This window comes from Mytilus trossulus, chromosome 5 (genome assembly GCF_036588685.1).
Source record: "Mytilus trossulus isolate FHL-02 chromosome 5, PNRI_Mtr1.1.1.hap1, whole genome shotgun sequence".
Classification (NCBI taxonomy): domain Eukaryota; kingdom Metazoa; phylum Mollusca; class Bivalvia; order Mytilida; family Mytilidae; genus Mytilus; species Mytilus trossulus.
In genome coordinates, this window is record NC_086377.1 from 86,057,787 (window position 1) to 86,073,208 (window position 15,422).

Here is a 15,422-nt window from a genome sequence, read left to right on the forward strand (position 1 = left end):
TGCTTGAATGTATGTTATCTCATATATTTTATGTTATATAATATTTGGTAAAAAGCTCTAAAGAACTTTAATTCATATTTTTTGTATTTATGGTGGTAACTTACACTACAGGAGATAACTCTGTTAAGTCATCTAAACCTTTTAATTACGTTGTGTTGTAAATGGAATATTAAGCTTCTCAATGATCAAAATTGGTGTTTGTCAAATTGCTATATAACCAGTGTATTTTTTCTGACATAACGGTTGGTTCAAAATTTTTATATTTTTGTTAAAGGGTCAAAGAAAGTGCTTTGACAAAATTTTATGAAAAAATTTATATATATAAATGTCAATATGTCAATAACTATATAAATATAAAGGAATGTAGGGTAGATCTGCATGTAACAAAACCTTCAATCGATTGGACAAAAAAACAGAAGTTTAAAAGATTTGGTGTAATTGCCAATGAGACAACTCCTGCCAGTATATTTTTTTTATAAGTTGCCAGATAATATTTTGAATAGTAAATTCTCATCAGTGTTGCTTGAATTGAAAACTGGAAAATGTCATGTTCACAAAAATAATCTCTTATATGTCATGGAGTAAGTACATTTAGCCGAAATAAATATTTTTAGGTAATAATTGTAAGATTATTAGTTTTTGGTGTTTAATATTGGTATATTAGTTATCTTAGTTAGTAGAATGTAAAATTTGATATGGATCTTTCAGGTGTATCGACATCTGCTGCATCTACTACTAGACCTGTTACACCAATGGCTGGTGACCAGGGGCCACAAGTTCCAAATACCCCGGTTAGTATTTCTACATCCACAAAAACTAGTTCTGATCTTGAGGGAAGACTTCGTAAAATGGAAAACAGTTTTGACAATTTAAAAAATCTTCAAATTTCGGATAAAGTTATAGAAGCATTAAAAAGTGTTAGAGCTTTGGCCGGGAGGCCAAAGTTGACGCCATCAAGCGTTCTTATAGCTGCTTTAGAGTTTTTGGTTGAGTGTGCTAATAAAGCAAGTCATCCAGAGGCTGATTTCTTAAGTAAGGCCTTGCAGGCTTGTAGACAATTTGAAAATCATGATGACATTTCTAATTTGTGTTTAAAATTGCTTTGGTCTTCAGAAGATAAAAAAATTTCAACTACTATTGCTGAATGGCAAAGAATGCTAGGACAAATGAGAAAACTGATGAGAAGGTTGATAGCAAGGGTTGTAACCAAATGCCTATTCAAAGTGTGTCAGGTCCGTCAGCTTTTCCATATCCTTGTCCAGCGTTCCCTTATAATCCGTTCCCTGTAGGTTATGGTAATGGTTTCCCGGTAAATGGTCCCACTGTTCCACCTTTCGGTGATTCAAGTATGATGTGAAACCCAGGTTTTCGCCCTACATTCCAAAGGAGAAATAGGGCTGCTTGTTTTTTTCTGTAAGGAGAATGGCCACCACGTGAACTCGTGTCCGAAGTTGAAGAAGGAGTAGTTTAGGTATGCATTACGTTTTTTTTCTGGATTACCTTAGTTTTTTTCGTTAAAATTTCGTAAGTTTTCAAAGTTTTCTGACATTCATTCCATGGGAATCTAATCCTTAGTGGCTTATTGTTAGTCACGCGGAATGGAGGTCGGGGAATGTTTTCTCTGTATTATTTTCATTTTAGGGTTATAATCCAAAAATAATAAAATTTGATTTATCTAAATGGGAAATGAAGTCATTATTTAACCCTAGCAGTATTGATTTTAAAGAAAACAAAGAAGTTTGGGTGAATTACAGAGGAAAAGTTCTCCTACCTCCATATTCCGTTCCCCTCGCAGAAGAAGTAACAGAGGTCTCTTTTTTTTCGCTTGTTTTAATTTACCCTTTCCAACGTGTTTAACTAATCAATGTGTTTAACCAACATGTTTAACCAACGTGTTAAACCAACCAACCAATCAATCAATCAATCAATGCATGTTTCCGTTTCATGTGTTTCATACGGTATCCAAGGTCTCTTTTATTTTCGCTTGCTTTAATTGAGGCTATCCAACGTGTTTAACCATCATATTCAACCAACCAACCAATCAATCAATCAATCAATGCATGTTTCCGTTATATGTGTTTAAAACGGAATCTAATGTCTTATCTTTTTCGCTTGTTTAAATTAACCCTATCCTACGTGTTAAACCAAACAATGTGTTTAACCAACCAACCAATCAATCAATCAATCAATCCATTCCATTAATTAATGCATGTTTCCGTTTCATGTGTTTAATACGGAATCCAAGGTCTCTTTTTTTTCGCTTGTTTCAAGAGACCCTATATCAAGTCTTTAATTAATAAACCAATCAACCAACCAACCAACCAAATAATCAATAAATAAATCAATCAATATATATGATATATTTATTTATGACAGTATAATTAAAAGAAAATGGAAGGAAAGACCTATCAATTATTCAAGAAGAATTGAACTTTAATATTGATCTTACATCTCTTCTGAAAAAAAATCCACCTCCTTGTTATCACTTAAACTCTGAAACTACAAGTCCAATCGATCCCAAAATTTACAGTCAGCAGGGCATACATGTTATTAAGGTTCATAAAACAACGTCGTGCCGCCGATATCTCTCCTCAAGACTTTTCCTAAGAGAAAAGAAATGGCAATGCCGTAAAAATCGCTTGCTAGGTCCGTAAATCTCAGTGAAATCCTACAATAAAAATGTCCGCTCCTGGATTGAAAAACTTATCTGTTACAAACTGGTGCTGAAAAATGTACATTTTAAGAAAATAATCCTTAAATGTGTTTTAAAGTTACACCGGATCAATTAAATCCAAATCATACACTGCTGGTGAACTGTGATCAAAATGTCAATTTCCTACAATGACAAAAAAAATTACATTGTGTACATTCCATCTCTAAAGATGTTGTCTGTTTAACGTCCCCACCTAAAAAGAAATAAAAAGACTAAGTTTTTCTTAATATAAACCCGCGTCACGTGGTGTCTCCTCAATCTGGCGCGCGCTGGACCTAAAATAAAATAAAATCTTTACAAACTAAACATGAAACTTCTCCGGTAATACAATACTAGACCCCTTACAGAAACAAACACCCCCCCCCCCCCTTTTCCCCATCAATCTATGTTTCAAAGGGGGAAAGACCGTTTACAATTGCTTTTTGAAAGCAATTGATTTATATTTTTGATTTACATTTGCTCCTGCTGTCACAACACAGATGCTATCATGACACATTTGAATTATTTATCAAAATCTTTTGAAATATAAACAAAAGTGATTAGTTTATTTAAAATGCTTACTTGTCAATGCATCTGAGGTGGTGACACTTGTAGTCAATTGTTTTTGCATGATGTTTTGGTGGTGAATTTATTAATATATAAATCAATCCGTGGCCAATCTGTTAATAAATATTTAGTCACAGGTCCAGACCTTACACATCGGCTTCTGAAGTCCTTTAACGGTTTAGAACACACCCTATTGCAATTCAGTGCGACGTTGAAAAAATGTTTCATCAATTCTCTGTGTTTGAATCTGACCGAGACTTCCCGAGATTCTTATGGTGGGAGAACGATGACTTGAAAATCGAGTGACAAACCGTTAGAGTATCGAAAGATCTATTTGGAGCTGCGTCATCAACGGTCTGTGCCAACTATGGTTTTGATTATTTAACAAAAACACACACGGGACAGTTTTGAGAGATATCCGACTTTGTTCAACGTAGTTTTTATGTGGACGATGGATTAACGAGTGTTGAAACGGAATCTAAGGCTATACAACTCATAGGTGATGTACAACAGATATAATCATTGCGACCAAAATCGTCCCCTTCATTCGACTGAGTAAATCAAAATAACGACGTTATTGTTTAACGTATGCTTAATTGTATTGGAGTACTGTACTTTTCAGTTCCTTCAGGAATATGTCTGGCCTCAAAAGTTACATGCAGAAGAAAAGGTTTTACATGTGTTAAGACGTTTGGGTCAGGATGGAAATATGAAAGCAGATGTTGCAAATGTAAGTAGACATGTGAAGCAAGCAATAGTTTTAATCACTATTGTTCAAATGAAATGAAATGCATAGGAAATGACAAAGTGGAGAAAGAGCGTTTCAAACTACATAAAATAGTTGAAACAACATAGGTTTCTGACACAGAATGAATGTGGTCTAAGAACTTAAATTTAAAAATTGGAAATTTACCTATCAATATCCCAAATATAAATGAATGGTTAGATTCAACATGTCAGAAAAAACCTCTAGAATTTATTTTTTGATGAAATCAAATTAAGTTCAATTTTGGACACTTAAGACCCCAAGGATTCAATTTTTGTTGATATCAAAAAATATAATGTTTGACCACGATTAGGACCAACTTGAAAACTTGCGCCAAAAGCAAAAATCTTACTACACGTTTAGATTCATCATATCAAAGAACCCCCACAATCAATCCCGACCTTCCTTTTGTGTTCATAAACCTTGTGTTTACACTGTAAATATTAAACTAAAGTTATAGTGCGAAAACCAATGCGCCTTCGTAAAAAGATGTTGGTAGAAAAAAAGTAAAAAGTAGAGGGCACATCAATGTCTTAAATGGTGCCTTTAGCCCAATATGATTAATCGCTTGTTGGTTAATTAACGTCCAGTGGCAAATATATCATGCATGTTCGGGACGAGAAAAATATAACAATAAAAACAGTTCTTATGTGGTTTCGTAGAGACCAACCCGGGGTGATTTTCGATGATACATATACTGCCTTGCAACTGCTACTTATGGACCACTAAATGAGTTATTGTTTGGGTTCTTAACGTCCCATCTCTGACCGGACGTTGCAGCAAACCTAATTGATATGTTGTTTGATTATTGGTTGCTTAACGTCCAGTGGCAAATATTTCATGCATATTCAGGACGAGAACAAGTTCACAATAAATACAATAGGCAGGTTGATACAATAGTGATCATTCAGGAATTATGGTCGGAGAAATTTGGACTGCCACCGGAAAAGGAGGGTATATGGATAGGGACAGAAATTTTGCCTTGCAAAAGGTCACCTACGGACCCCTCAAAGAGTTGTTGCAAGGGTTCTTAACGTGCAAAGAGCGTGGCACTCTCTTTAAACGAGGCATCGGATTTAACGTCCCCCTTCTGACCGGACGTGACTGCGAACTTGATACATCCCGCACAGCCAAACGGACGCCCCACTTCGGCAAACGTTTTACTGCCGGTCGGGAGAAGACCAAGTGCCCATATTTCTATACCTCAGTCACCCTTGGGGGACTAATTCATATGTCATTGGGTGAAACTTGCACATTTATTTCTTATCAAGACCAGTATTTAATTGGCCACATTAATTTATCATGGTCAAGCGTGTTAAGTATTAGTAGATTTATTGTTTCATGAACTTTAGCAGTCTGTTTGAATGACCGTTAAATTTATGATGCAACTGTGTTTTAACTGGAATCATTTTTAATTAAAAACAGTATAATTTAAGTCTCTTTGTTTATATTCTGTCATTATAACTACTTGTGTGATTTAAGAGATGAAAAACGATTTTAACGTGAGAAGGTTATGAAAGTAGTGAAGGCCTCCACAATACTAAAAGTTAATGAATGTTGAGATTCGAGAAGATTGAAGATAGTTAGTATTTGATAGAAAAAAATTGTTTTCGGTTTGTCGCTTAAAAAAAAATTGTTCTTTGCCAAAGGCGAAAAAAAAGTTTGTACAGAAAAAAACAACATTCCTTTTATAGCCGTAGCGTTACTCATGATACCAATGGCAATGATGTCAACTACTGATTGATTGTTGGTAGCTTAACGTCCAGTGGCAAATTATTCATGCATATTCAGGACGAGAACAAGTGAACAAAAGTACAAAAGGTAGGTAGTTGTAATAGAGGCCATCTAGGATGATGGTCGGGGAAATTTGGACTGCCAATGGAAAATGAGGGTATATTGGATAGGGACAGAAATTTTGCCTTCCAACAGGCCACCTACGGACTCCTCAAAATGTTGGTTAATTATGAAAGCAGACTTTAACTTTAAAAAATACAATAAATGCAATTTCCGAAATTTTAGTCCAAATGCTGCCACTCTTCTTGCACATTAGCCGATGTCCCTTACCCTTCATGTCAGTTTCCACTTTTTTTGTTCGGGGGGGCTAAAATAAGCCCGGCTCAATAACAAATACATGTTAACAAGAGATCAATTTGTTCCATATGAGTATCACCATTTGTTTCAACTAATTTCACTGCAAAAAAAAGTGAAATCATTTCATTCCGTAATACACTTCTCTACAGTAGGGGATAATCATATAATCAATGGACATTTACAGGAAGACAGTAAGTTTGGACATTTTCAGTAAGTCAGTCAGTAAGTACATTTTATTTCGAGTCGGCATATATATACATAATAAGAGGCAAAATATCAGCTAATTATACACCCTCATGACATACATTTTTAGATTTATGATTTAAATTCAAATTAAAATACTTTTCAATCGGTAGATAACTATTCCAAATGCCATAGACAATGTCAAATACTAACTAGATGGCACCACGCGGACGTGGCAATCTGTATCTGTATGTTATCTTCACCTCCTTTATAGGAGATCAGTGATTTCTCACTAAGGTACATATATCCATCAACCACAGTGTTAAAAATAGTCCATCACCAGTTATATTACAACATGTACAATTGGCTAAAACACATTTTCTATATACAGTCAATAAAAGTGTCTCTCTATTTAATAATATTTCGTTGTTATTTTAAAACTCATTTATGTGAATTTTATAAAAACTGTAATAAAAGCTAAAATTCTAAATTTATTTATAAATAGCCTATTTAAAATTATTCAGATCTAGTTCACTTGGATAATATTAAAATAATCTTCAATATTAAAATTTAAAATAGGGTATAGTTAAATCTTAGCTTTATCAAGTATTCAAATAGATGAGTATTAAATTTATATATATGTATATACATATATTTTTAATGGGTTATGCATACTTGAGATGTCCCTATTTTTTCCTGTTTTTTATATCAGACAGCATCCTATATCTTGCTCTATGAATGTTAAAAACATATCTGCGACACTGAAATTCCAATGCAGATAACATTTTGATGTTTATATTTTTGTTGCTAAGTCCAACTTTTTCCGTAAAGAGATAAGAGCAGTCCAGTATAATTTTGATTTTATCAGTTTCAGTAAGGTATTCCATTTCTCTATCTGTCAGATTATGATATTCCTTCTGAAGATCTTCTAAAGACGCTTTTCTGGTTGTTTCTAATAATGTACATTTCAATAAAAAGTGTGGTAAATCTTCAGTTTCTTGTCCACACAGAAGGCAGGTGGCTTCAACATTATTCTGATTAAATCTAGATCTATTTTCTTGAAGAATGTATGTACCAGAAACAAGTTTTAACTTAACAGGCAGACGGTTTATGTCTCTTGAAGATGATGTTTTGATATAGATGAGCGGGTGTTTTTTTCCAGGGTGGTATTCATCAACATTTAAATAGCTTATATTTCTGTATAGCTTCGAGATATCTGTATAGTACTCTTTCCAATATTTATTTATATAACTGTACATTAAATTTTTCCATTGAATTTTTGTATACGGAGTGTCTAAAAGAAGGTAAATTTCTGGAAGAGCATATTTCCAAATATTTTTGTTTTACTTCAATGAACCAACTGTGACTATCTTGGTCTTTGACTGCTAATTGTCTTCTAGCAATTTGTTTTTCAGTTGATTCCTCTGATTGTAAACATATACTGTAAAAGTAGCTCAGTATTTTTATATGTATTTGTCCTTCAATAGGAATCATTCCAGATATAATGTATGGTACTACATCAGGAGCATTTTGAGGTAGAGACAAAATCTGTTCGAGCATTTTTTTGAAAAACATTTCCAATTTATCAATATTTAATTTAGTTGGTATCAGTATCTCCAGACCATAAAGTAATGTTGGTAAGACATAGGTTTTCATTATATGAATACAGGTGCTTGGATCTAAACCATTGTTTCCATGAAAACCTGCAGCCATGAGACTATATGCTGTTCTCCTTGCTTTTTTAATGTTCTCGTTGATGGTGTTATTTAACGTTTCCTTTCTAGATTTTGATCTTTGTATTCCCAGATGTGTTCCTTTTTCTACTACTGGTAGCTTCTTGTCTTTCAATCTCAGATCTATACAGCTATGTCTTTTTTTCCTTTTGTTCTCATCTCAATAACAACACTTTTTTGTGGTTGTAATTTGTAGTGTTCATTACAAACTGAATTCATAAGCCATGTTTAATAATATTTGTGCTTCGTTTGGATCTGTAGTATTTAAAGTAATGTCATCCGCACAAGCTGTTGCACAACATGGTATGTGGCCAATTTTACTTCCTAACTTAGATTGTTGTAAATGGTGCAGTAGTGGGTCTATATATATCTTGTAAAGATCCGCACTAAGAATACCACCCTGACGCACTCCTTGTGAAATGATAAATTCATTTGACGTTTTTCCATTAAGTTTTCTTACAGATGAAGCATGTTTATGGAGATTGTTGATGAGATTCCAGTGTCTGTCTTGTATTCCAAGATGATATAAATTACGCATTAGATTTTGATGAACCACAACGTCAAAGGCTGACTTAGCGTCTAATAATACTATTATCAGGAGTTTTCCCAAATCTAATGATTCTCTATTTACCTCTTCTAAAATGAATGACGCATTTAATGGAGCTGAGTTCTGTGTGAAACCTCTTTGCAAAGTGCATTGTCTTGGTAAACTTGTTGGCCGGATTCTTAATTTCAGAATAGATTCGACGATTTTACAGAAAACTGGGAGAACTGTTATTCCACGATAATTCTTTATTTCTAAAATTGATCCCTTGTTTTTAAATACTGGAGAAAGGAGTCCTTTTTTACGAAGATCTGGAATTAATCCTTTTTGAAAATATCAACTAGAATTTGATGTATAGAATCTATAAGATTATCTCCTGCGTATATAAAATTTTCAACAGTTAAGTCAAATGAATCAGAAGCTTTCCCTTTCTTCATTGAATTTAGAGCTTTGTATATTTCACATTTTGTTGGTTCTTTAATTTCCGAGTTCTTTGTTAATTCGGCTATAATGTCAATTTCATATTTTATTGAATTTTCGTTTTCAAAGTTAAAGTCTTCATCTCTTGAAGGAACTGCAAGGTTTGCAAAATGTTGTCTAAAGCCTTCCATAATATTGTCTTCTCCAGTTTAAATTTCATCATCTACATGCAGATCTTGATTGATTGATTGTTGGTTGCTTAACGTCCAGTGGCAAATATTTCATGCATATTCAGGACGAGAACAAGTTCACAATAAATACAATAGGTAGGTTGATACAATAGAGGCCATCTGGGATGATGGTCGGAGAAATTTGGACTGCCACCGGAAAAAGAGGGTATATTGGATAGGGACAGAAATTTGGCCTTGCAGTCACAACACGACTTTATCAAATTCGACATCACTGTCCAAACCCCTACTCTGAAAGATTTGTTTTCTCTGAGGGGCAAACTAAGTTACTTTTTTGCTCACTCCATCTCCTTCCAACAGAGCAGTAACTCGCAAATTATAGGTGTTTTTTTCTGGAAGGAGTTGAAATAACCTTTGCAGTCAAAGGATTGTATCTTGCCAATTATTTCTAAAAATATTATTCCTAAACAATATATAGGTTCTTGTGTTGTGTTCGATTTATCAAAATGATTTAAAGAAAAATACACTTTATATTTATTTTACCTCAGAGATTGATGTTGTTGTTGACAGCTTTTTTTCATCAGTGTAGAGTCTTAAGTCTTAACTCTACCATTAGTTATTTTTACAAGCTGTTTTTCTTTGAACTTGTCTACCCTGTCATAAAACACACGTGGCTGTAAACTTATCTCTTGTTGCATATATATGTTAATTTCTTATGTTAGAAAATATGTTTTCCAATACCAATACTTAAAATATAACTACCAGTTTTGTTTTTTTTCTAAATGCCTTTTGCCTCTGAAAATATTTTTTTCAAGCAGACCATAACTTTTTACATTGAAAAAAGTAAAAACACAAAAATACTGAACTCCGAGGAAAATTCAAAAAGGAAAATCAAAAGGCAAAATCAAAAGTCCAAACACATCAAACGAATGGATAACAACTGTCATATTCCTGACTTGGTACAGGCATTTTCTAATGGTGAAGTTTGATTTTTAATTTCTTTTTTACTCCATATCTGTATTTATATTTCAGTTCCAAGTTCAGCAGTTATGAGCTTTTTAAAGCTTCTCATATAACCAGAAGTGGTAAGTATCTCCGTCATGCGAAGCTCTGATTCCTTTCACGGATTTAGCTATACTTTTTGGATTGTAGCTCCTCATCTTTTATATTAGCTTTGGATTTCAAATATTTAGGCCACGAGCATCACTGAAGAAACATGTTTTGTCGAAATGCGCATCTGGTGCAAGACAATTGGTACCGTTTATTTTATTACATGAAGCAGGTTGTTGAATATTTGACAGTTCGGTTATGTAGTCATGAAAACGATGAATGGTATGATGTGAATAAATGTTTGATGGTTTTAGTAGATAAACATAGTGATGTCAAATGAAATTTACATATCCTACAACTTCTTTTCAATTTAAAATTAAACAAGATATGTCAAAGTGACACCAATGGCCCTGTCTGAAAATCGGAAAGCGTATAGAAAAAAGTCTGAATAACTGTAATTTTCAACAATTAATCAAAGTCCATGGCAAGTAATTTCAGCATTAATTGGCCGAGCAAAACGATACTTAAAATTGATCTGCAACTCATCTTGGTAAAACTCCAGATTTCAGAAAAAGCCGTTGACATGGTTCAGAAAAAGATCGCAAAGATTTCTCTACCCAAACTGAATTGAATATACCCATTGACTGTGTTGTATTTGTTGCAGAGAACGAAATACCAGAGCCCGACAAGTCATCACCAGCACCAAACCATAAAGCATTTCTTCAGAAAAAAAACAGTATTACCAGGACCCAACACCTCAACAAATGCGTCAACTCAACCTCAAATAAACGTTTCATCTCCAAAATATGAAAACTTGACGGTCGTGACGTCAAAACCAAACCATGACGTCATTCAAAAAATTTACCTATTTTGAGGAAAATGTTTCTTTAGCAAAAAAACAAACAAAACTTAATGTATAAAAAAAAAGAAAAAAGTAGGGGTGTGATAAAGGGTATGCGATAAAGGGTGCACGTCAAAGTTGTCCGATATGGATTAAGCCCAGATCGTGATGCTTTTCTCCTAGAAGTTAAGTCAAAATAACCTGGGTCTAATGTCATCTGGTCCCGATTAGCCAAGAAGTATGATCTGAAGATAAATGACGGAGTTCCATTAAATGGCGGACAGGTGTTAATGGAATTTGCTAGGTCTAAAGGGAGTAAGCGTTTTTCAATTTAATAAGAATACCAGAATAAGTGGAAGAGATTTTAAAAGAAGAGTAAGAAGAAGTATTGAAAGAATTGGGAAAAGCCGGGTCTCTGTACCAACACCTCGTACAGCTCATAAAATACATTCAGATGTACAAACAAGAATTAGAACTGGAGAAATAAACATAGGAATACCGGTTGCCCCTAAAACCTTTAAGAAAGACCTTAATTCCCCAGACGGCACCTTGACAGAAAAGAAACAACAGGTTCATGGTAGGAAATTAAAATTAGAAGACATCAGAGAGAAAGAGATTAAAGGATTTCAAGACCTAGGAATATTAAGAATATTTACCGACGATCAATACAATGAATTAACCATGGACGAAGTAACAGCAAGATTTGAGAGATTAGGAGAGCCATGTCCCAGAACACTTGACCTTTCAATTAAACCACTGAAACAGATGGAGAGGACAAGACACCTTAAACTTTGGCACGACAATTCTGAAATACCGAGCCACTCATATGCTCTTTTTACAGTAGCCTGGATTACCAAACCAAATTTCCAGAAAAAAAACCCAGTTTCATACAGAGTTTAGTCGAAAAACAAAATCTTCATATTCTAGCACAATCCTCCGATTGATTGATTGTTGGTTGCTTAACGTCCAGTGGCAAATATTTCATGCATATTCAGGACGAGAACACGTTAACAATAAATACAATAGGTAGGTTGTTATAATAGAGGATGATGGTCAGGGAAATTTGGATTGGCATTGGAAAATGAGGGTTGTTGGATAGAGACAGAAATTTTGCCTTGCAACAGGCCACCTACGGACCCCTCAAAGAGTTGTTTCAAGGGTTCTTAACGTTCAAAGAGCGTGGTACTCTCTTTACACGAGGCATCGGATTTAACGTCCCCCTTCTGACCGGACGTGACTGCGAACTTGATACATCCGGCACAGCCAAACGGACGCCCCACTTCGGCAAGCGTTTTACTGCCGGTCGGGAGAAGACCAATTGACCATATTTCTATACCCCAGTCACCCTTGGGGGGGAGGAAGCTCCGACAAAGACCAGATAATGTATAATAGTACCCGACTTGAACATATATTAGAAATTAAAGATCCCTACTTAATTTCTACAATTCCAACATTTGACGTCGTAAGATTTTTCAGCGGAGACGGACCAGCCCGACAGTATGAATGTGGACACCAACGAGGTGGTAACTTTAGATGCTTGTGCGGGATAAATGTAGAAAATCACAGTCATACAGTGTGCTTACACTCAAAATGTAAAAACACTAGAGGAAAGAAGACAATTGGTATTAAAAGAAAGGACGTACATTCAAGACAAACCCATTTTCCAACCTGAAGAAAGCTGAACTGGAAAAAGAACTAGCCAGCCGCGGAAAAGGTACCCTTGGTTTAAACAAATCAGAACTACAGACCGAACTAAATGACATTCTAAATGGTTTAGCACGGCTTCAGCACTGATGGCAGTAAACCCTAACAGACCTGCAGAAGACATCAACTTAGGAAAGTATGAAATTATGAATTTTAAACCTCTACATGACATCATCAATATCGTACAAAACCTTCTGACAGAACTTCCCTACCACATCAAGGACATCCAAAATGAGTTCGAAAAATTTAGAAATTCGGCAATGGGTGAAAATAATACATTATCTGGTTCCAAGTCAAGGTTAGCAGTAATTTAATTAGCAAAATTCATTCAACTAAAATTTCAAGCCGGAAAAATCAGCAAAAACATTGTCGAGTTGATCAGCTGCCTAGTTGAAATTATCTCCATTTGTTACAGCCGCGAAAAGTTCAGATCACCAAAACAGATTATCCGATTATACAACCAAACATTTCTTTTTGCTGTTTTATGTACCGATATCATTGGGAACCCCGTCAAATTGAACTCAGGAAGATTTTATGGGAGCCATTTTCACACTCTACTAACACATGATCCAGAAACTTGCAGATTGATTTGTTTAAGATCAGTTGTGACTGAAAACGAGGAAAGAAGTTTTAAAGACCTACGTGACATTTAAAAAAAATACTACCAATCGCCACTGTGGCCAGATAATCGACAATGCAATGGTAAGATTTCAAGCCCAGCAGAAATATGGACGAAAGCAAAATTCCCTGCAGCAAACAGATTCTACAATAAGTAAGCAATCAAGTCTTCTTCCTATGGTATGTGGTACAATTTTTTTTGTGGTTTTCTTGATAAAAAAACCTTAAAATTTTCATGGATATTCAATGTGTGGTTTTGGCATTAGCCTCATTCTCCCAATACAAATTCACTTTTTCTATTTAAATTCCTTGATCTTTTCATTAAACCAAAATGAAGAATTGTAGCTGCTATTTAAAGTTCTGTTTTTACCATTATGTTAGTATCCTTTAATTATGAAACATTTCAATTTTCAGTTGACATGGTTGATAGAAGCAAAGTTAAAGACCATCAACTATTGATGATTAAGGTAATACACAGATTTATCAATCATTTCTCTCTGCATTGGTAAACACAGGAAATAATTCCACCGACTAAATTTGAAAGTGTAAAATATAAATGTATGTTTTAGAAGCATTATTACATTAAAGTTATCACCATACCTTTGACTATACAAATTAACTGTAATCTTTCAAAATATAGGGACTGGGACAATGGAAATTCCTGAAACTGCTGTAGACTGTAACCAGGATAATCTACAAGAAAAATCTACAGTAAAAGGTAAACATGTACTTATAAGTAACTTGCAATAACAGTACAGGATTAAATACATTTTTAAGGGCTTATTATAGGATAAAACGTCCTTTTAAAGGAATTTATTGGTGTATGATATAGGCCTATTCACTCACAAACAAATAAAAGGACTTTTATATGTTTGTGAGTGACTTGGTCCAGTTTATACACCAAAAAAATCCTTTATAATTCTTAAATTAGCCACCAACTTGTTTACATTGGTTGTGAAAAGAAGGTATTAAATGTAAATACATTTGTAAGTGAATGAAACCTGCTCACACTGTTATATTATATCTTTACTATTTGATTTAGATTGTTCGAATTAGACGTAAAATTTGCACCCACCCACCCACACACACTCATTTTACAAAATTGAAGTTTGCTATTTGAGTGAGCAGTTGTAGAGTTTTCGCATTTTTGGGCGCATTTCTTTTAGGCCCGCTTTATTAAGATTATTTGTATGTGTATCTTTTGTATTGTATTATATGAATATTTTGTGTGGAAATTATATTATTTATGTATTTTATATGATAATTCAAGCTGCCAAAATTAAACTATTACTGGTTTATATCTTCTTTATTTGAAAGCCCCCGTAATTAGTTATTTCTTGGTGAACAGGGAAAAAATACTTCAGAAATTAAAGAAATGTCAAAGTACAAGTGATAAATCAAGTTTAAATATTGTCAAAACCTACTATTTTAGGTTTACAAAAAAAAAAATATAATCGCTCGCCTTTACTTTTCAAGCTTCGCCTCAAAAATTTGTAAATTAAATATTTTTTTATTAAAATTTTCAGATCGCTCGCATTGAATCTGATGGACTCATTGAGAGAGACGAAAAAAGAATTAAAAGCAAATCAAAACCATAATTATCTTGAAATCGTACAAATTAATTTATAGACATTCATACAATTAATCGAACATGTATACAAATTCAAATATATTTTATTGCTAATCAAAGCGCCCACAAGGAGCAGAACAATCAACATTAATTACATACAAATGATTACAAGTGATTCAATATGATTAAGACACAATGTTATAAAAGAAAAATAAACCAAAAAATATATATCAACACAAATACACGAATACAACAAGCACAGTGTTTAACAATAAAAGGGGAAGGGGGGGGGGGGGGGAGGGGGGGGGGGGGGGGGGGGTCATTGGGCATCTCCGAGTTTCTTCAGAGGACATTAGCCAAATAAATTGTGATTTAATATCTAAACCACTAAAATTTTTAAACCGTTGTTTTATTTCATTTAAAAAATTGAAACGAATATTTGAAAGTTTATGGCA